The sequence below is a fragment of the Prosopis cineraria genome, unplaced genomic scaffold (genome assembly GCF_029017545.1).
Source record: "Prosopis cineraria cultivar Desert tree isolate PC_DT_omini unplaced genomic scaffold, ASM2901754v1 PC11, whole genome shotgun sequence".
Classification (NCBI taxonomy): domain Eukaryota; kingdom Viridiplantae; phylum Streptophyta; class Magnoliopsida; order Fabales; family Fabaceae; genus Prosopis; species Prosopis cineraria.
The window spans coordinates 30,921,605-30,945,049 of record NW_026555342.1 but is presented as its reverse complement, the minus strand read 5'-3'; the positions used below and the strand labels follow the sequence as shown (position 1 = coordinate 30,945,049).

The 23,445-nt window shown below is 30.0% G+C and overlaps 1 pseudogene; it reads right to left on the bottom strand.

Annotated features, from left to right (window-relative positions):
- Positions 1-20,599: 20,599 nt before the first annotated feature.
- Positions 20,600-23,127, bottom strand: LOC129286460 (nudix hydrolase 7-like; annotated as a pseudogene).
- Positions 23,128-23,445: the final 318 nt, after the last annotated feature.

The window sequence follows — 23,445 nt, the reverse complement described above, 5'->3', positions numbered from 1 at the left end:
TATTTTTTTCATCATAGAACGGTGTATAAAAATATCTTTTTTAAAAAAAATCTATTTTTGTACGTGTTACTCCTTAGGTCTTATGAAGAACATTTGTTAATTTCAATATGAGGTTAATTTCAACGTGAGGTTAATTAATTGGTAAACTCTCCAATAATTAGTGAAACCAATCACTCACTGTATAAGATTTTAATTGTCATCATATTTATTATCACCTTTATTTAAAATAATGACTTACAACTAACAAAATTATGGAGTCATAAATGAAAAAAATATATATATTTTAGAAAAGAAAAATAAACCTTAAAACAATTAAAATAATTATATAGCTTACAAAATTAATTGCAAATAATGAGTCTATATGACTAGTTTTAATTAAAAAATTCTTCTTCTTCTTTTAATAAAAAGAAGTACTCATCCATTAATCTTGAAAGTGTAGACATATGGCATTTTTAACTTTTCAAAGATTAAAGTTATCTCTTAAGAGAAGTTAATGCAATGAAAGAGCGAGAAAATTACATTAGTAATGATAAGAAACTTTGTCCCTAAAAGTGGTACTCTATCACATCACGGATCATAATTACCGCAAAAAGTGCGTTGCATATAAGAAGAATCATTTCATCTATAGTCCATCTTGTATTGTAGGCCATAAAGGTACCCTAAAAAGAACGCCAGTAAGAACAAGCAATGTTTGAATACATTTTGCCTTCACAATCATATATGCAAAAGTCTTTGGTCTTCGTTTGTTTGTGTGCATTATATCTTTAATTTTTATCACTCATTTGTTGGTACATGATGTTCTTGACTTGTAAGTATACTTCAAATCACACCATTTTATAGGAAATATTGCTTCTAATTATCTCCTTTGATGAATATTTTATTTTGGTAATATTTTATCTTGTTTCAAATAAAAATACCACTTAATTAACGTTAAAATACATGTAAATAATACTTTTTATAAATCACACACACACACACACTGATGATATATATTAGTAGAGCCTTGAAGCGAGAAAGATATATATAATAAATTAAAGATATAAGTGAAGTAAAACATTTCATAATTAACGTGAAAACGTAAAAAGCAATGTCGTGCATCCTTGTTGAGTCTAAAAGCACAAGAGTTGCATAATATATATTAATACTACATAATCAATCTATGCTTTAAATATTTATTACTGTAATAAGGACAAGTTAAGAATATGCACTTAATTGGGATCCTTTGAAAATACTAATGAAAATATTTTCAAACTTACATTATTTTCCATAGCCAAAAAAAAAAAAGTAAATCATGTTGCATGGAAGGGCATGAATTGGAACTTTGTTACTAATGTTAGAACCATGAGAGTGGATAATTTAGAAATAAATCTATAAATATTCATTTAAATTTGTGGTGTTTCTATCCTTGGTGAGTTTCCCAAAGTTCACTAAACTCTTGCTAATTAATGTGCTTTAATTTGATTATGTTTTCTATCCAGTGCTGCTTTAATTTACCCAAATAGTAAAAAGCCCAATTTAAATGGAACGTGTTATGTAGTTTATCCTTCTCCTTTATGTGGCTCTATCTTTACATCCAGACTTGTTCTTATTCTCCTTATCAGTATGTGCTATCTCATATTGTGTACTTCAATGAGATACATGCAATGACAGACCCAGGAAAATAAGTTAATGGAGGTAAAACTATATGTAGTATTATTTTTTTGAAAAATTTAATTATTTATGATTAAAAAAATATAAAAATTAAATAGTTTTGTGATATTACAAAATTAAACAACATGCCATTGTTAATTCTTAGATACTATAATTTTAGTTATGAAACTTTATTTTATTATATAAGTTTTATAAAAAAAATCACAATAAATGTTAAAAACTATGCTACAATGTGTGTGTGTGTTTCTGTGTGTGATTGAGTGAGCCCAAAAAATATATATATTTTTGAGATTTTAAAATGTTAAATAGCTGGGGACGAATGGATTATTATATAGCTTTGTCACTTTCAAAATATAATTTCACTTCTTGGACCACATTTTTCATTGCATTATTTCATTTATGGTCAGTCTTGGAGGCCATAGAGAATACTCCTAAAAGAATGCCAACGAGAAGAAAGGTTGTATGGATACATTGTTCATTCACAAACATATAAATAAACAAAAGTCTTTGGTCTTAATTTGGTTGGATGTATTGTATCTGTCTATCACCCATTTGTTGTTGCCTGCTTGACTTGGGACTATACTTCAAGTCACACCTCATGTCATAAGAAATTGCATCTAAATATCTCTTCTTTGTATTTTATTTTGGTAGTATTATATATCATGGCACAAAGAAAAATGCATGCCACTTATTTACCAAAAAAATACCAAAATTAATTGAGGTTAAAATACTTGTAAATAATACAACTTTTGAGAATTTATATATCTATATATATTGACTATGTATTTTGGTAGAGCCTTGAAACAAAAAGGCTATACACAATGATATAAGTGAAGTAAAGCATTTCATAATTAACATGACAGAATTAAAAATATTGTTGTGCATAATTGTTGAGTCTAAAAGCAGAAGAGATGCATAATATTAATATTAGGAAAGAAGTTAATTAAGAATACACACTTTTAAGGTATTGTTGGGGAATTTGAAAATACTAATGGAAGGATTATTTATTCTTGTTTGCAGCAGAAAAGTATATCATTTTGTATGAAAAGGCATGAATGGGAACTTTTGTTTCTATGTTAGAACCATGCTAGTTGTTTACTTATAAATAAATATGTAAATATTCTTTAAAATTTGTGGTGTATTCTAGCCTTGGTGAACCCTCCAAACTCACTAAACTCAGTTGATGCTAATGTGTTGTGATTATGTTTTCTATCTTTTGTTGCTTCATTATTTGTCTACTTTGACATAATTAGTAAAAGGCTCAATTTAGATAGTGTGTCATGTAGTTTATCCTTCTCCTTTGTGTGGCTCTCTTTACAAACACTTAATTGATATTACTTTTCTTGACAACTAATGATCAATGTTAACATTTGCTAAAATCAAAAGAGTTGCATAATATTAATGTCATATAAGGCATCCACTACATAATCAATAAATTATTTAAATATTTATTAGGTTCGAATTTCTCACAATAAAATAAATCGTTTGTGTAGAAGAGATACTAAATTATTAAGAAAATGAATTACTAATTAAAAAAACTTCTAATACACAAAGTTACAAACGAGTAGACCTAGCTGCAAAAAAAAAAATATAAATAAACATAAACTAGTAGACCAATTGGCTTGGTTTTTATTATCAACTCTACTAATACACATTACTAATGGAATACTAAATTTTAGAATATATAAAATATATTGTTTCATTTTTTAATACACACATTTGGGATAATAAGTTATAAAATATAACATATTATTATATTGATAAGTGTGGTTTAAAATTTTTAAGTAATTTAACTCACTTCTTGCATTTTATCTATATTAAAATAATTTAACCTTTTATTTTTTTAGAAATTGAACTCCTTAAAATATTTTTTTCCTCTACATTTTCTTATATTATAACTGAGAGTTAATATTTCATGCATTGAACATGTATAAAATTTAGTTATTTTATGAAGCTATGCTAAGATTTTATAAACCTTTTATTCATATAATATTTTGAATATATTAAAATTTGATAATAATTGTTCTCTGCTTGATTTCCTCTCTTAAGAAAGATTTTATGACTACATTTCATTACAAATAAGTAAATTAATATTTAATAAATATTTTTATTAAAATAAAAAGGACAGATATATAATTTTTTATATTATTTTCATCATTAATTTTTGAAATAAAAAGTATACATTTGAAAATATAAAATTTATTCCCTTGACTAATATAGAAATTTCTGAGAAGGATTTGGGGATCAAAACAATATTTTATGTCCTACTAAGCTTTTCGATTTTGAATCCTAATAAGATGAAGCTATTAAATTTCTAAAAACTCACGCCCACACAGATATAACTCCAACTTGCGTTTCATTTCTATTATGAACCTCGAACAGCGATTTGTAACAAAATGACACTTTTATGCTTTATGAAAATTACTCAAATGATACCAAAGCAGGATTTCTACCTGAAACATATTTAACCAAGTGTTATTTCTACCTAAAACATGTTCTCCATTCAAACATGGCCACGATGGATGGCTTAAATATGGCTTGGGAGTAGGACTTCAGGAAGGTTGAGCTTGATGATGATTGTAGGCTTGCTGTGAATCTTTTATCACAAGATACCAATTCTTAGAACTTTAACAGCCGTTTGATTGGGAAGGTTCACTCTCTCATACAGAGTGGCAAGTTGAGACTAAACACATCCATCAGAAAGGGAATAAATATGCCAATTTTTTGGCATCCTTTACTATTTCCACAGAAATAGGTGTGCATGACTTGGATCGCTCACCGAATGACTCGAGGAAGCTCTTACGAGATGATGCTCTCCGTGTTAGTTAAATTTGCATTTGCAATAATAGATCTTAGTTGGGTCTCTACTTATTTTGAACAAGAAAAAATTAATTTTTTTAAACATAACAGGAGAAAAAAAACTTTTCGTTCCTATAATCTATGCTCTATATAATTTTGGAACCTTTGGTGAACAGTACATGAACAGTGAACCACAAAAAATGCCCTTCAATTTCATCTTTTTATAACACCGTGTAAAGGTATGGAATAGTAAAATACCCAAATTGCCCTCCCCACCTAGAGCATTCTGTTTGCCTTTACATTCCATCATTTCCATCTTCCTGCCTTTTGCCATTTGACTAGAAGATTCTATAGCCTCAGTCTCACTATTTCTCTACTCCCTCCTCTTCTCTCTCGAAGTCCAGATTCTTCATCCTCCATAGCTGCTCCAATTTTTTTTCCTTTTCTCCAAAGTTCACATCTTGGAGGAATTAGTTTCAAATTGGAAGGGCGGCCATGAAGCATTGATTGAGCACAAAAAATCATTAACCACAGCCTCTAGCACAGAAAGATCGTCCCCTTTCTTTCTGTGCTCGATAGCTTCTTGCAAACGAAGAAAGGTTGAAGAAGAAAAAGAGTAGGGAATCGAAGAAGTTAAGGGGCACAAAACTAAAAAAGGGATCTTGCATTTATGGATGACGATACTAAGGAATGGTTGATGGTTTATCACAGGATATACCATTTCTATCTATGAACGGCTATGAATCGAAAAACATGCAACCTCTAGACTCAATAAGTGCATCTTTTGGATACGGAAAATCGATAGAGGTATGATATTCAAAGAAACGCAACACCTGTTCATGAATAATGGGTTGTCTCCTTTTTCTTTAGCATGACTCAGTATTGCTCTCTCTTTTTTTTTTTCTTACTGCATGTCAAGACATTGTCACAAAGCCCAATTACAACTAATAGCGTCCAGAAGAGCTAAAGCCCAAAAGCTTCAGTATTTACATAAGCCCACGTATATTATTATACAGTGTTGTAATTTTACATTCTATTCTTATCTATATTGCCAGATGACATTGTAACACTCACTAGGGTTTTTAACCCTGCTCCTATATAAAGCAATAACACATCACTGGCACTGTGCGCCACTTTTCAAAATTTCAGGTCTTGTCATTTTCTTATCTTTGCACTCAAATATCATAACTTCACCAAAATGATTCCCTGATGCTTGAAGGAAGTGGCCAATGGTAACACTATTGGTTTTGGTCTTATGTATGATGTTTGCATTAATAGCAACAGGTTGAGGAATATTTGCAAATTAAGAATCGATAATAGTTACTCTGAAGTTGGCCAAGGTGAATCACATTTCTATGATAAAAATAGAAATTGTTCTGCCGACAAGAGAAATTGGAGTTCACTAATAAGGCAAGTCACATGTGATAAGTTTTTTAGTTATTAGAGTTTATTAGTAACTAAAAACAAGGTTAGTCAATATTTTAAAGTCTGTGCGGAAAGCTTGATGTATAGAACTTCCAAATAGGATGATCATCAAAGTATTTTGATGAAAGACTTGTGGTGGTATATAGAACTTGTTTTAAATATTTTATTCTATCACACAAGTTATGAGCATGTTTTTTAAATCATTTGGTGAACGCTAATTGGTAGGCATGAAACAATTGGAAATTGAAATTGATGAGAAATTTGATTGAAATTAGATTTAGCTTAAGTCATGAGAAAATATTATATTGATTACAATGTGAAGGAGTTGCTGGAATCAATTCAATCATTTCTTAACAATTCAATTAATTAAAGTCCTACAAATCTAATGTTCAAAGAAATTCTGATTGCTTCATCAAATTATGTAATGTTGAGGTGATTCTTTTATTCCCCCCTAAATATGTCGTCTAAGAAACTACAGTTCTAAAGTTATTTTGATCATTCAAGTATTTTTTTTTAACCATTATTTCACAGAAATTGTTTTTTGATTAGCAGATTATACCAGACGTCATCATTCTAAAGCAGTTTCAGAGGTTGGCTTCAAATGAAGTAATATGAAGGGAAAAGAAAAGATAGCCCCTCATAGCATTCATGTATTGTTGTCAATGTTGCATCCAGGTAACCACCTATTTTTATTTTTGTTCTTTATTTAAAGTCTTTCTTAATGGTAATTCAAATTTGTTTTTGAATCATCATAGCTTTATCATTAAACATATCCTAGTGAAGTTTATTGTTTTTTTCTTTTTTATTAATCATTCTTTCTCTTCCTGAGAAACAATAGTCAATATATTCCTCCCTGAGAAAACTTTATAGTGTTTTATTTCATTAATTGCATCTTTATCTCATTGACATTGATCTCAACCATGTCCCAAGCTTGATCTCTTGTGCTATGGTTCTGTGGTAAAGAATTGAATGTTGTAGTTCAAAGCTTTCTGATGGATGCTCTAGGACATGATAGAGTAAATGCTATTTTTTGGTTACCATCTTGGCCTTCTTCATGAGGCTGAGGATACACTATTGTTATTAGTAGAGGCCATTAAATGTTTCAAGGTTGCACACTTTCTTGAAGAAACCACACCAGTTGAGTCTTTTAGATGACTAACTCATGGTTTTCCCATGGGATGTCAAAAAATTCATTTTAGCACTTGGTTTGTTGAATCATGTATAATTTTCATGTGTTCTTGTATGAGATATTGGTCAATTGGGAAACTAAATGAGAACAATAATCATGAAGAGAGAGGCTACAATACTTCCAATAATATAAATGGTGTAATCTCTTTTACAAGTTTGTATCACACATTTACTATATTAGCAAGCTTTTAATGTTTGATGTGATGGATATGCTCATTACTTGTGCTTGAGAGGAGAGAGAGAGAGGGAGAAAGAGAGAGTGAGTGCTTTTGTTGTTGGTGGCGTAAATATTTCATTGAGGAGAAATTAAGGCAATGTGTGAATGTATGCTTGAAATCATGCTTGTTATGGTTTTGTTTTTCCTTTGATTGAGATGTTTTTAGTAATTTTTCATCATTATTTGGTATTGATTTTTTTTATAATTGTATCAAATTTTTAATTTTGACATTTCTTCTTTCTTTTGCTTTCATTTTGTTTAGTTTGTCTTAGGGATCATTGGTTATACTCATCCCTGTTTCTCTTATTCAGTTAGGGTTGCAACAAGATGAAGTATAATACACTTAGCTGAATGGCTAGCTTGAACATAGTTGAAAGATTTTGGAGATCTATTTTGGTCAAAGTATGGTTTCTGTTAATTTTCATTGCCAAGTTGTGTTCCTTTGTTGATAATCTTATTGTTCTGATTATTATGCTACTGTCACGCCCCAAAAATAGAGAGTGACTAGCACAAGATGTAAACGATATCATACATCCTTTAAGCCCTAAATTGAGAAATCTTTTCATTTTAAAATATAATTGAATTTGTACCAAAATTATAATATACTTAATAAAAATATCATTATAATAAAAGATTGAATATTTTCGTAAAAATTTTGGTAGAACCCCCTTGTAAATAGGATCTCTTGAAAATCCTATAACAATGTTTTACACAAAATATAGTTTCAATCAGGAGTTTAGCTCCTTTCAGCCAATAGACAACATATAACAAAATAGAAATATAGCTATAGGCTACTTGGAATACCAAACCTTACTTTCCAAAATAAAATACGTGAGTTTAAATATTTACATCAAAAGGGAGATAATGCTAGACAAAATTCCATCCAAAATAGTTGTGTACCCTTCAGAAGTCGGCAGTAGGATCAACATCAGTTAATGAGTTTAAGACCAAAATAAATTTTTAGTGAATAGTATCCCAATAATAAGTTATTAAATAAGTATAAAAAGAAGGTTTAAAATGATTATGTATCTGAAAGATGACTATTTTTGCAAATAAATATTTAATAAACTTCAACATAAAAGGATTCTATGTAATTTTAAATAAAATCATGATTCATGAAAGCCTCATATCAAATGTCATTATCATTTATTTTCAATAAAGCAAATAACTGTGCTAAATAATTATAAATATGTCATTAATCAAAACTAATGAAAAATAGGTTCATCAAACAATTTAAAACTCATAATTATAGGGACTTATCAGAACAAGTAACAAACGTGGACACACAGTCCACGAGGGTAAGTAACCAAACGTGGCTGAAGCCACGAAACAAATATGGACACACAGTCCACAAGGGTAATGCTAACCAAACGCAACTTGAAGTCATGAAAACAAACATGAGTACAAGACCCACGAATAACAAACGTGAGAACAAAGCTCACAAAAATCAAACTAGCTAGTCATTGACCATGGCACCAAGGGCTAACAGAATTGTCATTAGCAACTAGTATTCTATATAAAGTCCCTATTAAATTCAACTTCAAGCATGCAAGAAAATGATCATTATTAAATCAAATTTTCTTTTTCAATGTCAAACTCGCATGATACATTTTCTATACTAATCCAATATCTGATAGAATAGAATCTCATAGTCAAAGTTCAAACTTGTATTTATTAATTAACTAACATCACAAAACTAATAAAGGTAATTTTATAAAATAAGGAAGTTTAATCAACAAATTATTTAATAATTACATAGTTGTTATTAAAATGATTTGTATAAAAATGTAATATTTTAGTAAAGAAAATTTTTATTAGAAAATTAGTTGGGACACTATCCACTTACCTGAAATTTTCATAATCCAAGGATTCACCTTTCTATATCAGTAAAATTTCTCCTCCTCCAAATACTCTATAAATTGAATTAAGATTTTTAAATAAACTATTCATAATTCCAACTATTTCCTCCTAACATTTCTACTACCAAAATTTTTGCTATAGTAAATTTGAAATTTTGAGAACAAACTTTACACAAGAAAATCCCTCAACAACCATAGTTCAATATTCTATTAAAATACCATCTCTCCTTAATCTTCTTCTTGTTTCTTTTCAAACACTAATCATGTATCATTTCCAACCCATTCATAAGATCCTTTAGAATTCCAATCTCTTATCACAAAGTTCATGCACAACTGTATTTTTTCTAAGAATTTAAATAGTTTGATACTAATTTCATGCTCAAATATCCTTTGAAATCTTCAACTTAAGTTCTTAGAGTATTAGCACTCAATTTGAACATATCATTCACAAGGATCAATGAAGTTAAAAAAAAATCAAATAAAGCTTCTTCTAACAAGCATAATGTCAAACACCTCATATGCACTAATTTTTGCAAGTTCAGACCAACTTCCTCCTCTTTGATTCCATCTCTCAAAACTATTTAATATATAAATTAATAAACAAATCAGCTCCTTAAGCTCCCTTTCTTCATTGAATAAGTCACTCTTAATTTAAGAAAATTAAATCATAATCGTTCACATCTCACATGGCAACACGAAAGCAAAATCACAGCTCCCATTCCATCACTACAGCCGCCCACACGCACAAACTTAGCGGAGAAGACAAATTTTACAACACATTTACAAGCACAGAAATTTCTGGAAGAAGGGTTTAAAACTCCAAACATGATTCTGCAGTAACAATAAAAAGGGGAGGGGAAAGAGATCAAGAAAAACAAAGGAAGAGGGATCCACGAAGCAAGAGTAATACCTACGGTGATGCATAGATAGAGAAAGAACAAGGACGTCCAGACCACCCATGACCTGTTCATCTCTCCTCTGATAGCAGCAAGATTTTGGGTGTGATAGAACACCCCCAAGCAGCGATTAACAGCAACTCAAGCAAGGAAGAGAGGAAAAATTTCATACTCTACGTTTGTGCATCAACGACTACAACATTCATGCTCACGCATGCAGGCGATGTTCGAAAATGGCGGAGGAAGAGAGGGAAGAGAGAGGTAACGGTGGGAGTTCCAGAGCTTTCTTTTCTGGTTCACCACGTTTCTTTCTGTAACAGCCACGAAATAGAATAGAAACGAGAGAGGGATTCAGCTACTCAATCCTGATAGAAATGAACGCCCAGCTGAAGGAATAGAAGAGACGAATAGCCGGCGGTGAGGAGGCAAGTCCACTCCCGGTAAGAACGAAGCTCGCACAATAGAGAAGAGAAGAAAAACAGAGAACGCTCGCGAAACTCGCTCACTCTCCTCTGCCAATCTCATCGACAAAGAGAAAAGAAGAAATAAAATATAAAGATAATGGGCAAAATTACAAAATTAGACCAAGGCTAATGGAAAAAATTACCAATCAAGACCTCATCATATTAATATTCTATTTATAATATGTTTATATATATAGGAAGTAAGGAGCACTTTAATAGTTTTCCATATAAAAAAAATAAATCTAACATTTGGCTTAAATAATATTTAACTCTAGACCTCCATTTAAATAACCGGTATAAATTTCACTAAGTCTCTACTCTTCACTTGTCATAGACTTAACATAAATAAATTAAATATCAATTTGAAGAGAATTTATTTAATTTAAAATTTAGAGTTATTACAACTACTATTAAAGTAGTTGTTTCATTTATTTTCAGGTCATAATGTTCTATGTTTTTGTTTAGGTTATGACAAGAATATGATGTCTTCTGGGGTGTTTGAATTATTATAATCAGGATGTGATAGCCATGAACGTATTTGCTAAGAAATTTTCTACACCATGTTTATTAGAGTCTATTGTTTCTCAGGTTTCTTCCATGAAAATATATAATTCTAGAAGTTGCTAAATATACATAAAGCTTTAGTGCGGCCATCTTGTGTTGCCGTACACGTTCTTATAGTTGCTCAGCTGAAAAACATTGTAGATTAGTTATCGAGGGGTTTAAGCCATTGGCCCAGATTAAGAGTATTTATATATCCAAGAGTGTAGCAACTAGGTAGGGTTGAGTGTTTTAGGAACTTGGTTTTTATTCTCATTTTATTACAGTTTTGTTAACCATCTTCATTGAATCTATTTTCTCATTACCTTTATGTATATTTTGAGTGCAAATGTATTGCGTTGAAAAAGCATGGAAGCTTGGCAAAATATCTCAAATGGATTTAGAAGAAAGGATATTTGATTTGTGAACCTTCTTTTCCTGGTGTTATAAATCTACGAATAATTCCAATGCTTTGCCCCCATATTTCTGACATATTTTGGCCATTCAATTGGTGTTGGGTTGACTATGATACTATATGTTTTAAAAATATAAGAACTTGGAGCATTTTATTTTCCTAGATTTTCCTTTTCCCATTAAAATTGTTTACTGTTTCTTTAAGAATACAAATATAAAGAACATTAAGTATTTGTTTGAAGAGCTATTGGAATTTGGGATTGGATTGTGTATTAGCATGTTCATGTGTGTAAGATAAGGGTTCTTTCTAAAACATAAACATACAGACAACGTAGTCTCTTTGGGCATGCTGTAGTTATTTTACTGATAAGCTTTGATCTATCTTCAAATATATCAATAGGCTCTATTAGCATTGTGTCTTTCATATATGTTCTAGACTTCAAGCATTATACTTTACAATCCATTCTTGTACTTTCTTTTTCTCTACTTTGGTTGACACATTTCTTCTTTTTGTTGGAAAAAAAATCTCATGATTCTTTTGTTGTGCAACTCAACAAAATAACTTGGTCTGCTGACAGTGAAGGGATTGCAAGTATTCATAGAAGCATCCAGAAACCTAGTATACATGGTGCTATTTGAAGCATGTTGGTTGATATCACAAAGTTTGAGGCAACTAAACAAGGAGCATAATCTTGAACTAGCTATTCTACTAAATAAGTATGATGATAAGTATCTTGACTGTTCTATATAAGTTACTTTATTAGATCGAATATCAGAGAGTATGCATTTTTTGTTATTTTTGTCAAGGCGGGACCTCTAGCATATGCCATTAATTGTTGAAATTATTCCCAACTATCATGCACTAGCATTTGTTTTTAGAGCTTACTCGTCCTGTTAATTGATCCAAGAGATGCTCACAGCGCATGTTTTATCTCCTAGACTAGCTTAAAATACATGTTGTTATTTTTCTGCATGCTTGCTGTAGCGTTCTCATGTCTTTGTGCTCTTTGATTTTAATCTTTTTAGGTTGCTTTTCTTAAAGGCGTATCCCATAAGGCAGTTTGCTCAGCAGGTAAACTTTCTTCAATCGACAACAATCAAATCAAATGTTTTCTTAGGCATATAGAACGTTTCATCCATAATGATAAATTTTAATAAGAAGGTATGTGCATTTTCAGGAGAATGAATAGTAGCACTAGAGGGAGGAAAGGCTAGATCAACTTGTAGTTGTTCATCAGTATTTTAACCAGTGTGGTGATTAAAATAATATTATAAGAAGTCAAACGTATATACTCATTTCCTATTGGTAGAATGTTATCTTTATTTTGAGTAGTAATTTGACAAGATTGAGGATTGCAATATTCCATACTTGTGTTGTACCATTCCAGAGGCACAAAGTGGTGGCTCACCTTGCAAGGAGCAGTAAGATATATTCTCAAAACGGAGTAATCCCAATGCTTTGAAGGTAAAAACTTTAGCACATCTGTTAATCAACTAATTGGCTCCAATCTTTATTTCTACAAGGAACTTGCTATTGTCCCCGCTTTTCTTTTATCCTATTTTTAATGAAAAAGCAAGACATCTGTTGAGGATGGCCACAAACCACAGGGCTAAAATGGCTGTTAAATGTGGGGAAACCTATACACTCAGAAGGTCAATAATATTGGTGGATTGAAGTTATTCACTGAGCAATCATTTTCTTCTTTTTATAGTTTATCCTCATCTTGACGTTTATGGTTTGGCCATTGTATTGGCGGCAAGCAAGTGGGGCAGGGTTTAGGATGATCGCTTTCTATAGTTGTGTATCGATGATGAGTAGAATTTTTTAGTCTCAGTTTTTAGGGCCTTCTTTTATTGGGACATAATTATGCACACGGCCTCCCTTTGATTTTTATCTCATGGCTTGCTAGGAGGTGTTTCTAAAGTCTAATACTAGTTCCACTTCATACCCCACATCTATGAGAGTAGAGTGATCCAAGTTTATTTTTTTATTCAAAATAAAATTAATGCTAAAAGATAGAAGTTTTTATTTTTCTATTTCAATATTTGAAATAGGAGAGTTGGCTTGAGTTTAAACATAAACATGGTTAATAGGGTTGTGTCAAATGTCAATTACTTAGCATGAAAGTATGTTCTTTTATAGGCACCAATTTTGAAGACTTAAAAAGGGTATATCATGTTTGTTTAATTTAATACACGAGATAGGTTACTAAGCTGGTACGTGTAAAAAATTTGTGATTGTATACTTGTAATAGTATGTTGCTAAGTTTTATTTATGTAAAAGCAAAGATAACGGGTGATTGAATTGTAGTTTGAACTTTGAACAATTGTATTTTTACTTATCGTTTCTTTGTTGATTTATAATTTTTTATTTGTTGTGATTATTTTTATCTCAAGTGCTTATTTTATATATATGATAGATTAATTAATATATGCTTATTTTATACAGTCAACGATTACAATTTTATAGAACATGATTAATTATTAACTAAAAAATTGTAAGATGAAGTCTGTTGTTACTGAGAAAAAATAATGAATACTTTGAATTAAAAAAAAAGGTTTTGAAACTGTTTTGCTTTTATTTACTAAGCATGAATGATTATTATTGTTTTGGTATGGGAGGGAAGAAATGTTTTTCAAAACATTAAATTACAAAATAACATTAGTCTTTTTATTTATTTGTATAAAATTTCAATAAATAATTATGGTCCAAATATAGTGAATAACTCTATATGTTACTAATGAAATAAGACATTAATTATTATAAGTTTTTCCGTACATGTAATTAATTTGATCATGTACAAGTAAATTTACACATAAGGTTTAAAGATACTAATTCACAGACAGAAGTAACAAAACCTTTTAAAAAACAACCAAATGTTGTATTCAATGAGATATTTGAGAATATTAATAATGGATTATAATTCTTTTTTGTGCTGTATTTTATATTATTTGTTTAAATTTTTACTTATGGTTTATACTTATGCGTCAAAATTAATTACAATTATGTCACTTACATTTATTATTCATTTAATTAGTTGTTAATTAATATAGTCCAGATAAAGACTACAGTAAAAAAATCTAAATAACACATTAACGGTGTTGATTTCAAATGCGTAATATATAACAATACTTTATAATATAATTTATTCTATAAAAAAATAACTTTAAAAGAACATGTAAATTACCCTAATTAGATGATAGCTCTAGTGTAACTAAATTTTGGAACAAGAGCCTGTGTACTCATTGGACTTTTGAAAGAAGTCCTTAGTACGACACTACGCTTGTGCCAAAAGAGATGGTAGGGGATGATAAAGCTATAAGCTTACCAAAGTCCAAGAGCAAGGCACAACCCAATGACAAGACACGGCCCAGACTTGCTGTCATCAAGCCCAAGTCTTCATTCTCTATTCTTTCCTAGTCTAGGCTTGTATTCATCTCATTATTCTTTATGGAGTTATGCAGAATATATGACGTGGTGAACTGTTGTAACCAACTTTGTTAATGTATATATGATTAATTCATTCTTTGTGCTCACAACCCTGGTGAGCTCCTGATGAGCACTATGGTATTCATCAAGATGATGAAATCTGAACATTTCAGATTTTTATTTAGACAATCTAGATTTAAAGTTTTAAATTTTATATTTGTTAAAATAAAAAATTATATAAACATATTCCTCATCAATCTAGACAAATTTAATATCAAAGGTTCAATTTAATATTAAAATTTCTAATAATTTCTATAAATTGGTTATCCAGATTTATTCTCAACAGTTCAGATTTAAATTTCTAACTTCTAATCTTATTAAAAAATATTTTTAGAAAAGTTCTCATTAGAAGATTATTTTTATTTTTAATAATTTATTTTTCAAAATAAAAATTATAAAATTTTAATATTAAATCTAGATTGTTCAGAGTATATATAGATAATTAATTTACAAAAATTATAAAAAAAAATTTGTACTAAAATGGACCATTCAAATTAAATATATACTGTCTACATTAATTATGAACATATTTATTTAAAAATTTTAAAATTTTTTTATTTTATTAAATATAAAATATAAATATAAATATAATTAACAAATACAAACCATGTAAATTAAATTTGGATGGCTTAGATTTTTTTTTTATTCAGGAAACAGTGCCTGATAAGCACTAAGGCGCTCATCAGTGTGCTACGCCCCAAAGATGGACCCATATAAACACACATGCAAGCAATACCATTCTAAATATCTCATTCCACACCATTGAAAATATCAAAAGACATTAATAACCCATATAAAAAAAACCAGCTTGTAACTGGGTATATTCTTTTTTGCATCTTTGCAACAATTAGCATTTGAGCGTTGTTTAAAAGTCAAAACAAAATTTCTCAGAATAAAATATTATTATTTAATTGTTAATATGCAAAACACATGATCCTACAAAATTGCTTGGTTTAGCTCTGTTTTCCATTCCAAAAAACAGATGAAAAGAGTATAGTTTAACATCACTGTGGAAAAATCTTACAGTGGAAGCTCATAAAAATGGACATATAAAAAAAATAATACTATTTGCACATAAATCTTAATCCATAATCAGTCAGCACAATGAATAAATTAATAAAAGATTCATGTCAACGAGCTTTGGGATCATAATATAAATAAATTCCAAAATTACATAATAAATATGTATTATGATGCACGGATATGATACGCAATTGAAACAGTTTCAGAACCATGGTGTAAGCTGGATCCCAACAAGAGTAAGCTATTGAATGTCCGAAAACTCACAAAACAATCAACCCAACGAGATACATAATAATAATAATAATAATAATAATAATAATAATAATAATAATAATAACTCTTTTATGATAATTTCTCAAGCCTCAACTGATGGAATACCAACCGTGATTACTTAAAAGGAAATTTTAGTTTGCTAAGAGGTCGATCAGGACTAAAGGGGGAAAAAAACTATTTTACTTACCATAAAGATGTACCTTTACAAAATTGAAAGAAAGAAATAATTATATATACGAATAGTGAAGCCAGCGACTTAGATGTACCTATCGTCTTGTGATTGCTTCATCAATGTCAAATGGCCTATTGGTTTTAGCAAGAACTAGCTCTTGAAGTACTTCTTAGTTTCCTTTAATGCACAGTATCTGCAAATGTGACCATGTAAAATTAAGTTCCACTAATACTCATTGTCTGAAACTTCTTGCCTATACAACATTAAACTTGTAGTAACACCAAAAAATGATATAACAAAAAGAAGCTACCGTGTAAAACATTAGTTGGAGTAAGTCAATAGGGAGATCAAAGGCCCAAGCTCAAAATACAATAGCAATGTTCTATTAATTCAAACATCGTTCACAGTAAAAGAAATATTGAAAAGAAAAATTATCATGAAGACAAATTTTTCTTTCCTAAAAACTGTGACCTCGTACTTCTGTTAAAAAAAAAAAACTTATGAGATTGTATTTTTTTTTTTTTATAATCTGGTCAGCCTAAGACCACCTCTAAAAGAGCGTTGGTAAGTGATATACGTATACATGCATACATACATATAATATATATATATATATGTATGTATAAGTTGATGTCGGACTTGTGAGCATTGAGCACTAGACCTAAAATTCAAGATCAAATTTTTTTTTTTAAAAAGGTGAATACTCCATTAAAAACTATAAGACATTTTTAATTGAATTTTGCCCCCAATAAAGTAATTATTGGTTTTCAAACTAATAATATATTTCCATATTTACTTTGATTTAATAGAGTATTTCACTTTAAAATAAACATAAAATAATTTAATTATTGTGGACACTTTTGAAAAAAGCACATTAATTGCACCTTACAATACTAAAAATATTTTACATTTTTAAACATCCAATCTCTAAAAAAAATGCAAACATATTTTTTAGTGGAGGGAATATCTCCTTGTGATTAATGTTGATTGGAAACATGAATCTTTTGAAACACTTCAGGGAATATCAACTGCACCATTCTACAACATACGGATCTTGTGAATGAGCAACCTCATAGCTCAGCTAAAAGTATTATAGATAAAAGAAATCTCATATCTAGAAATTAGAAGATAGATGATGAATATATAAAATTTGAGATGTATCTAATCAAATGACTCAAGCTATTTTAATGAAATAGATTATCTTAAAGTGTACTTAGTATGAAGAATTTAACAGAAAGGTAATTTCCACCCTTCTCCTTGTGGTAGAGAAGTGGTGACACTCTCTTCATTAAACAAATAAATATGAAAACTTATAACCTTCCATTTATTCTAATCCATATCCAAAATCTACTCACCTCGATCATATAATAGCTTCATTTCTATTTCTCTTCTACCTTGCATTAGCCCGAGTGTGATAGTAGTTTTTTATTTGTGTCCCTTGTCAAGAACCAATCACATCTCACTTTTTGTACCCAAAGAACATCCTTCTAAACAATAACTTCCTCAAGCTCAACCCATGAATGTTTCTACAGCTATTCTAAAGAAGATGATGACCCATCAGCACATAGTACTCTATTAATAACATCTAGTCTACTCATTAGTCTCTTCCTCCTCCTTCCCAGATGCCCATAAACTTCTTTGTTCCAAGAAGAGACATCTTTCACAAACTTAGTAACCTTCTTGCTCCAAGCCCTGCTAGTCTCATATGGAGTAGCAACCAATCGTTCGAAATCATTATGTCATAAAGGAAGGCTAATGCTCTTAAAAAAACTGATATATCATGGAAAAAATATTACATAGCTTTGGTACCATGAAAGCTATCAAAGACAAGGGAAATAAATTAGAGAAAGATTGAAAAATATCGTATATATTACTATTGTGATAAGTACAATATATACAAGGAGGAAGAGATAACCTAATAAAAACTATTTATAATAATATCTTATCAAATAGTGTCTCTCAAATAATGGCAAATAATAAATAGTAATATATTTTTAAAATATTCTAGATAACATAAGAGTTATATATTTTTAGTCCCCCTAAGTTAGCATATTATAGAAGTCTTGAAATACTAAATAGAATTCTCATTTCAATTTTATAGCAGTCTTTTATGCATGTATAATGTAATTATTTCAGTAGCTTGAAAATATAGTTGTCATATGATCTACTTATTTTCAATAAGATAATGTTATAGTTGCTCTTAAAGCATTGATGTCACTTGATTTTGCTTTTATTTTATATTTGATGAAAGAAATTATGAGAATTATTACTAACAAACTTGTCAAACACTATAACAAAAACCCCAAGATATATTAAATGCTATATGCTTGATATCTACCATAAAATTACTTATCCAAAAGTTAAGAGGCTATAGTTAAAATATGTTCTTCTAAAAAAAATTACTTTTTTCTATAATAACCAAGCTATTAAAATTTATTATATGAATGATTTTTATTATGATATACTTGGCTCTCATCGACATAAAGAATTTGTAACAATTGAGTATTATTACCATGTTGATGTGTTTATTTACTATAATTATCAATTGAAATAATTAAATAGTAAATTCAGTAATCAAGTAATGGAGCTTTTTAGATTAAACAAAAGTTTAGATCCAAATGATGCATTTAAATTATTCAATGCTTATGGGGAAGATGAAATCTTTTCCAATTTAATGATACTTGATATGTAGAAGGAAATTTCTAAAAATCGTAGACACAATTAATTATTCTTATGCCATGGAAAATTGATGAAGGGTATATTTATTTTTGTTATATATATATATATGTAAAACTAAATATAAATATATATGCTGAAATATTTATGTTATGTAAGTTATATATATATAGATTTAATTTTCTTTCTCTTGCTATATATGGTAAATTCAACAAGCAATTAATAGTGTTTTTTAGATTAAACAGAACTTTAGATTCAAATGATGCATTTAAATTATTTAATGCTTATGGAGAAGATGAAATCTTCACCAATTTAATGATATTTTGTATTAAGAAGGAAATTTTTTAAAAAAATTTCATAGGCACAATTAATTATTCTTATGCCATGAAAAATTAATGAGAGGTATATATTTATTTTTGTTTTATATATATATATAATTGAATATAAATATATAGGTTGAAATAATTATGTTGTGTTAGTGATATATATATATATATATATTTAATTTTTTAATTATAATGTATGTTTTGTCATCTTGGCCCTCCTAATAAAAATTTTCTAACTCCGCTTCTAGTAAAAAATGCTATCCTTGTCCTACCTCCCTCATGAATCCACCGCACCACCACCATATGCAAATATACAAAACAAATTCACACCAACCTAAATCAAATATGTAAGGAGGGGAAGAGAGCTTAGAGAGTATGGATGGAAAGCCGAAGAGAGAGTAGGGAGATTGAAGGGGACATGAAAGGGTAGAGAGAGAAAGGAATTTGGGGAAAAATATATCATTTTATAAAAAAATTAAAATGCAAAACATGTTCCTAGGGATTAAAAAAATAATTATCACATTTTGTCATACTTATTTGTCATTTTTATATTTCAAAAGAATTTTATTATATTTCCCCTTTTATTTTTAATATAAGACAAAGTTAGAGTAACTAATTTTTTTTTTAATTTATCCACTCTGTATTTATTATTGTTTGGATTATTAGACAATTTAGTGTAATTATAAATTGCAAAGGACAAAATTGAAAAGTTACATTTTTTTTAATAATTTAAGGATATAACTAGCATTTTTTAATAAGCACGAAGTTGATTAAGTTTGCCTTAGACTAAGTATAAGGAAAAGCAACAATGTAATCATGTTTTGTTCTAGGAGGTTCATCAGTTAACCACCTAAAACACTAAAATTAACATTAAACCCCTAGGAGCAAAGCAACGATTTAATTGAGAAGTTGAGAAGGAAAAGCACATATAATATAAAGTTTACATAAGTATTGAAGAATTGAAAGTATATAAAATGAAATCACACTAACACATTACGATGAGAAAGAATTACATCTGCAGAGATCAAAAAATAGAGCAATAAGTAAACAGAGTCCATTATTAGATGGTTAGAGAAAGAAAATGAAACGAAATGAGGAAACTTAGGAAGATATAGATAGCTATATAACACAGGAAAGAACTTAATAATCCACGAAGGTCTCATGGCCATAACACTAGCAATTATAAGTCAAGCTTGGTGATTTTTTGAAGAAAACAAGTGGTCAAACATGGTGTTTATTGAATACAGGAAGGCTTTTTTGCCTAAAGATGAAATTGTAGGTAGAGGAGAGAAGCCAGCATAGTTCCCATCCAACTTCTCTAAGCATATTTTCACAACCGAGTTGAAGCCTAAGTTTTGTTTCTCAAAGGGTAGGGCTACATAATCCTCAACTGGCATCCACTGCATGAATCAAAAGGGCAATTACATCAAACTCTAATTAATATGATCTACTAGATGCAATGTCTATTATGTCCTTGTTATCATTATTTGTAACTACATATCACTTTTTTGTCATATTGGGATATGAGTGACATTTCTCATCCTCAGACGAAAAAATGAGATGTGTCTGTCAATGATCTCTCATGATGAAAAAACAAGTTGAGTTGATGAATTTACAAGCATAAATCCTTTTATTGACTAGAAACAAGAATGCAATAGGTATGAAATCAGACAAGTGAATAAAAGTTGAAATCTTTTAAACATTTTCATGAATTTAAAAGAAAATGAATAGGAGTTGAAAATTTTTTCATAGATTAATAGGGCACAGAGCATACCCGAGCTGCAGCAATTTTAGAGGCTTGAGTCTGAATATTGAAGGAACGTGGTCGTAGCATGCAAACAAAGAACAAATCTGATTTCTGGAAGAAAGCCTCATGGCTTTGCCTGATGCAAGAGAGATAAAAAAGAGAAAAATAATTCAGCCTTTGTGCCTTGACAACTGATTATTATTGATTAACATGTAAATTTACTAATTAAATAGACGCATTAGTCCTACCTGAAAGCTAAAACTTAAACAAATTCTGTCTCTATCTGTGAGAAGAATTAAAGCAGAGAGGTCTTAGGCTTCAAACGAGTCCAAAAATACAGATTTTAAAAGCTAATAGATTGTCTAGGTGCGTATGCTTACTGCTGTTTCTTCTTTAACTTCTCTAATAGCAGCAGTAGAAATATCCTCACCCTGTAAGTGCAATCCAAATTATGTACAGAAAAAGATATAAACAAATTAAATAATTCATCAACATTGGACTTTAAAATACCTACCTCCTCAACAGTCGCAGTAGGTAACTTCCATATACTTTTGCCTTTGAACCAACCATTGCTCTCCTGAACCACAAGCACCTATGACATGAAACGAAACAATTTCATTACTATGATGCTTCAAATAAATCACAAGAATACACTCTGAAACCACTAAATTGAAATTTCCAGCCCAAAAAACAAGTTGGATAATCAGAAAATGAAGTTTGACCCAGGTACTTGGAAAGGGAAAAGATTTGATCTTCTTTGTGGAAAATAAGTTGTTTTCTCTATGTACAAGTCATTAGGCAGTTAATATAAGAAAACTTAAAAAAAAAAACCAGATTTCTCCGCTGGATAAAGCGTATGTATTGTTTTTACTCAGTTGCCAATGAATCGCTGCCAATCCCAAAGTTAAATGCTTAGTGAGTCTAGGATTCTAATTGATAATATTTTCCCACATACATGATTATATGTGGACAATTACATTAAAGCTGAAGATGTTTAAAAGAACATGTATTAAGCCACTGCCTACAATTCACTTGTTCTTTTTTTTTCTTTTTTTATTTTTTGAGAAAACAAGTACCATGCAGGAATTCATGTTCATATACAGTTAACAGGCTCAAAGTACTCAGTACAAGTTAAAAACAAAAAAAAAAAAAGAAAAATCAAAGCTAAGCTTTGTATTTTTTCCCCTTCAATTAACTTGACAGAAAAGTTTATACCATGTGCACAGCATGATCTCGTTAGCTAGTGTTAAGCAAGGCAAAATGTTGACCCAATGGAAACTGGAAACACAACAAGGAATACCTCTCTATTGTCATTCATGACAAATGCACCGATCCCCACACGATGTGAAGCATTTGCAGGAAGAGTATCAGCAGTGTTGGGAATCCAATGCACAAGCATCAAGTAATCCGGTTCAGCATGGTGGTACCTAAATCCAGCCTACAAAAAAAGATCAGAATAAAATCTCAGCTTGACCCAAATAATTTGCAGGCCAACATCTTGAGATTAGCCCAAACTATTGTGCAATGTTGTTGTATAGGTAGATAAGTGTTTTCTGGGGGAAAAAAGTGAAATGCACCTATCTCATTTCCTCCTTAGAAAACACTTTTCAGCATACCAAACATTGTCTTGATGCAGAAACAGCATTTACCTTCACTACAGTTTCAACAAGATTTGCATGTCCTATGGGCAACTTGATCCACACTCCCTTCTTTCCCTGTTAAAGCCATTTTGATTGTTTATCTACGGCTAACAAGCAATCATATCTATTCAACCAAAAAGAGGTATTATAGTTAAAAAACCTGACGATCTACCTGTTCCTGCCAATTTGACATTGATGATTTCAGCAGAGAAGAAAAGACCATGGAATCCATTGGCTCTTCCACGTTAACTATAACTCCTCCATAACAATCATCCTCTGCATTAAGTCCTCTGTCTTGCATTACCTCTATAGCTGTGGAAGCCGACATGTAAGTCCTTGGGATCAAACCGTTGCTCATGTTGTTGGCTAAAGGAATGACAAAAGCAAATAGGATTAATTTCAAAACATATTAATAAATAAATATAGCGCTCAAGCTCAAAGCATAAACGTCACCTTCTAGGGATAAAGGGAACCAAGAACAGTTCTCTTTGGAAGTGAAGGGACAGAAGAAGATGAGAGAAATGATTTACACTTTGCCAAAAGGCATGTATAATTAATGAAGGTTCAAAGATCTAAACCTAGGCATTAAAATCAAAGCTGAAACACGCAGAGCAAAAGTACTTACAATTTCTCAAAGACGTTGTTT